Raw genomic sequence first — 5,509 nt, 5'->3', positions numbered from 1 at the left:
TCGTCTTTTAGAATATTCGTAATATTCTAAGAGACGAAGTTAGAGCAAATCACGAAATTTCGTAAAATACACATATTAGCCTAGCCATAGTCAATTAGCATAGGAACGTTGCCTTATACTATCAAGATAAATAATCGCAATACGCGAAAAAAAAATCGTATATTATTCGCGATAATTGGAATAATTACGAATATTCGATTTCGACGAATATAACACGAATATTCATTCGAATATTCGCGAAATATCGCGAAATCGAATATGGCACCTCCCGCTCATCACTACATTGGAACAGTCCATTGGCATATATTTAAGCCCAGGCACCCAGGCAGAGGAGAGAGGTCCCGTAACAGAGGATCTGGCTTCATGTCAGCAGAGAATCAGTCTGCATGTCATAGCAGAGAATCAGGCTTCACGTCAGCCACCACTGCAACAGTCCATTGGCATATATTTAGGCCCAGCAACCAGGCAGAGGAGAGAGGTCCCGTAACAGAGAATCTGTCTTCATGTCAGCAGAGAATCAGTCTGCATGTCATAGCAGAGAATCAGGCTTCACGTCAGCCACCACTGCAACAGTCCATTGGCATATATTTAGGCCCAGCACCCAGGCAGAGGAGAGAGGTCCCGTAACAGAGAATCTGTCTTCATGTCAGCAGAGAATCAGTCTGCATGTCATAGCAGAGAATCAGGCTTCACGTCACCCAACATTGAAACAGTCCATTGGCATATATTTAAGCCCAGGCACCCAGGCAGAGGAGAGAGGTCCCGTAACAGAGGATCTGGCTTCATGTCAGCAGAGAATCAGTCTGCATGTCATAGCAGAGAATCAGGCTTCACGTCAGCCACCACTGCAACAGTCCATTGGCATATATTTAGGCCCAGCAACCAGGCAGAGGAGAGAGGTCCCGTAACAGAGAATCTGTCTTCATGTCAGCAGAGAATTAGTCTGCATGTCATAGCAGAGAATCAGGCTTCACGTCAGCCACCACTGCAACAGTCCATTGTCAGATATTTAGGCCCAGCACCCAGGCAGAGGAGAGAGGTCCCGTAACAGAGAATCTGTCTTCATGTCAGCAGAGAATTAGTCTGCATGTCATAGCAGAGAATCAGGCTTCACGTCAGCCACCACTGCAACAGTCCATTGGCATATATTTAGGCCCAGCACCCAGGCACAGGAGAGAGGTCCCGTAACAGAGTATCTGTCTTCATGTCAGCAGAGAATCAGTCTGCATGTCATAGCAGAGAATCAGGCTTCACGTCACACAACATTGGAACAGTCCATTGGCATATATTTAAGCCCAGGCACCCAGGCAGAGGAGAGAGGTCCCGTAACAGAGAATCTGTCTTCATGTCAGCAGAGAATTAGTCTGCATGTCATAGCAGAGAATCAGGCTTCACGTCAGCCACCACTGCAACAGTCCATTGTCATATATTTAGGCCCAGCACCCAGGCAGAGGAGAGAGGTCCCGTAACAGAGAATCTGGCTTCATGTCAGCAGAGAATCAGTCTGCATGTCATAGCAGAGAATCAGGCTTCACGTCAGCCACCACTGCAACAGTCCATTGGCATATATTAGGGCCCAGCACCAAGGCAGAGGAGAGAGGTCCCGTAACAGAGAATCTGTCTTCATGTCATCAGAGAATCAGTCTGCATGTCATAGCAGAGAATCAGGCTTCACGTAGGCACCACTGCAACAGTCCTTTGGCATATATTTAGGCCCAGCACCCAGGCAGAGGAGAGAGGTCCCGTAACAGAGAATCTGTCTTCTTGTCAGCAGAGAATTAGTCTGCATGTCATAGCAGAGAATCAGGCTTCACGTCAGCCACCACTGCAACAGTCCATTGGCATATATTTAGGCCCAGCACCCAGGCAGAGGAGAGAGGTCCCGTAACAGAGGATCTGTCTTCATGTCAGCAGAGAATCAGTCTGCATGTCATAGCAGAGAATCAGGCTTCACGTCACACAACATTGGAACAGTCCATTGGCATATATTTAAGCCCAGGCACCCAGGCAGAGGAGAGAGGTCCCGTAACAGAGGATCTGGCTTCATGTCAGCAGAGAATCAGTCTGCATGTCATAGCAGAGAATCAGGCTTCATGTCAGCCACCACTGCAACAGTCCATTGGCATATATTTAGGCCCAGCACACAGGCAGAGGAGAGAGGTCCCGTAACAGAGAATCTGTCTTCATGTCAGCAGAGAATTAGTCTGCATGTCATAGCAGAGAATCAGGCTTCACGTCAGCCACCACTGCAACAGTCCATTGTCATATATTTAGGCCCAGCACCCAGGCAGAGGAGAGAGGTCCCGTAACAGAGAATCTGGCTTCATGTCAGCAGAGAATCAGTCTGCATGTCATAGCAGAGAATCAGGCTTCACGTCAGCCACCACTGCAACAGTCCATTGGCATATATTTAGGCCCAGCACCCAGGCAGAGGAGAGAGGTCCCGTAACAGAGAATCTGTCTTCATGTCATCAGAGAATCAGTCTGCATGTCATAGCAGAGAATCAGGCTTCACGTAGGCACCACTGCAACAGTCCTTTGGCATATATTTAGGCCCAGCACCCAGGCAGAGGAGAGAGGTCCCGTAACAGAGAATCTGTCTTCATGTCAGCAGAGAATTAGTCTGCATGTCATAGCAGAGAATCAGGCTTCACGTCAGCCACCACTGCAACAGTCCATTGGCATATATTTAGGCCCAGCACCCAGGCAGAGGAGAGAGGTCCCGTAACAGAGTATCTGTCTTCATGTCAGCAGAGAATCAGTCTGCATGTCATAGCAGAGAATCAGGCTTCACGTCACACAACATTGGAACAGTCCATTGGCATATATTTAAGCCCAGGCACCCAGGCAGAGGAGAGAGGTCCCGTAACAGAGGATCTGGCTTCATGTCAGCAGAGAATCAGTCTGCATGTCATAGCAGAGAATCAGGCTTCACGTCAGCCACCACTGCAACAGTCCATTGGCATATATTTAGGCCCAGCAACCAGGCAGAGGAGAGAGGTCCCGTAACAGAGAATCTGTCTTCATGTCAGCAGAGAATCAGTCTGCATGTCATAGCAGAGAATCAGGCTTCACGTCAGCCACCACTGCAACAGTCCATTGGCATATATTTAGGCCCAGCACCCAGGCAGAGGAGAGAGGTCCCGTAACAGAGAATCTGTCTTCATGTCAGCAGAGAATCAGTCTGCATGTCATAGCAGAGAATCAGGCTTCACGTCACCCAACATTGAAACAGTCCATTGGCATATATTTAAGCCCAGGCACCCAGGCAGAGGAGAGAGGTCCCGTAACAGAGGATCTGGCTTCATGTCAGCAGAGAATCAGTCTGCATGTCATAGCAGAGAATCAGGCTTCACGTCAGCCACCACTGCAACAGTCCATTGGCATATATTTAGGCCCAGCAACCAGGCAGAGGAGAGAGGTCCCGTAACAGAGAATCTGTCTTCATGTCAGCAGAGAATTAGTCTGCATGTCATAGCAGAGAATCAGGCTTCACGTCAGCCACCACTGCAACAGTCCATTGTCAGATATTTAGGCCCAGCACCCAGGCAGAGGAGAGAGGTCCCGTAACAGAGAATCTGTCTTCATGTCAGCAGAGAATTAGTCTGCATGTCATAGCAGAGAATCAGGCTTCACGTCAGCCACCACTGCAACAGTCCATTGGCATATATTTAGGCCCAGCACCCAGGCACAGGAGAGAGGTCCCGTAACAGAGTATCTGTCTTCATGTCAGCAGAGAATCAGTCTGCATGTCATAGCAGAGAATCAGGCTTCACGTCACACAACATTGGAACAGTCCATTGGCATATATTTAAGCCCAGGCACCCAGGCAGAGGAGAGAGGTCCCGTAACAGAGAATCTGTCTTCATGTCAGCAGAGAATTAGTCTGCATGTCATAGCAGAGAATCAGGCTTCACGTCAGCCACCACTGCAACAGTCCATTGTCATATATTTAGGCCCAGCACCCAGGCAGAGGAGAGAGGTCCCGTAACAGAGAATCTGGCTTCATGTCAGCAGAGAATCAGTCTGCATGTCATAGCAGAGAATCAGGCTTCACGTCAGCCACCACTGCAACAGTCCATTGGCATATATTAGGGCCCAGCACCAAGGCAGAGGAGAGAGGTCCCGTAACAGAGAATCTGTCTTCATGTCATCAGAGAATCAGTCTGCATGTCATAGCAGAGAATCAGGCTTCACGTAGGCACCACTGCAACAGTCCTTTGGCATATATTTAGGCCCAGCACCCAGGCAGAGGAGAGAGGTCCCGTAACAGAGAATCTGTCTTCATGTCAGCAGAGAATTAGTCTGCATGTCATAGCAGAGAATCAGGCTTCACGTCAGCCACCACTGCAACAGTCCATTGGCATATATTTAGGCCCAGCACCCAGGCAGAGGAGAGAGGTCCCGTAACAGAGGATCTGTCTTCATGTCAGCAGAGAATTAGTCTGCATGTCATAGCAGAGAATCAGGCTTCACGTCACACAACATTGGAACAGTCCATTGGCATATATTTAAGCCCAGGCACCCAGGCAGAGGAGAGAGGTCCCGTAACAGAGGATCTGGCTTCATGTCAGCAGAGAATCAGTCTGCATGTCATAGCAGAGAATCAGGCTTCATGTCAGCCACCACTGCAACAGTCCATTGGCATATATTTAGGCCCAGCACACAGGCAGAGGAGAGAGGTCCCGTAACAGAGAATCTGTCTTCATGTCAGCAGAGAATTAGTCTGCATGTCATAGCAGAGAATCAGGCTTCACGTCAGCCACCACTGCAACAGTCCATTGTCATATATTTAGGCCCAGCACCCAGGCAGAGGAGAGAGGTCCCGTAACAGAGAATCTGGCTTCATGTCAGCAGAGAATCAGTCTGCATGTCATAGCAGAGAATCAGGCTTCACGTCAGCCACCACTGCAACAGTCCATTGGCATATATTTAGGCCCAGCACCCAGGCAGAGGAGAGAGGTCCCGTAACAGAGAATCTGTCTTCATGTCAGCAGAGAATTAGTCTGCATGTCATAGCAGAGAATCAGGCTTCACGTCAGCCACCACTGCAACAGTCCATTGGCATATATTTAGGCCCAGCACCCAGGCAGAGGAGAGAGGTCCCGTAACAGAGTATCTGTCTTCATGTCAGCAGAGAATCAGTCTGCATGTCATAGCAGAGAATCAGGCTTCACGTCACACAACATTGGAACAGTCCATTGGCATATATTTAAGCCCAGGCACCCAGGCAGAGGAGAGAGGTCCCGTAACAGAGGATCTGGCTTCATGTCAGCAGAGAATCAGTCTGCATGTCATAGCAGAGAATCAGGCTTCACGTCAGCCACCACTGCAACAGTCCATTGGCATATATTTAGGCCCAGCAACCAGGCAGAGGAGAGAGGTCCCGTAACAGAGAATCTGTCTTCATGTCAGCAGAGAATCAGTCTGCATGTCATAGCAGAGAATCAGGCTTCACGTCAGCCACCACTGCAACAGTCCATTGGCATATATTTAGGCCCAGCACCCA

The sequence above is a fragment of the Bufo gargarizans genome, chromosome 4, assembly GCF_014858855.1.
Source record: "Bufo gargarizans isolate SCDJY-AF-19 chromosome 4, ASM1485885v1, whole genome shotgun sequence".
NCBI lineage: Eukaryota > Metazoa > Chordata > Amphibia > Anura > Bufonidae > Bufo > Bufo gargarizans.
Note: the sequence above shows the minus strand (reverse complement) of the source record.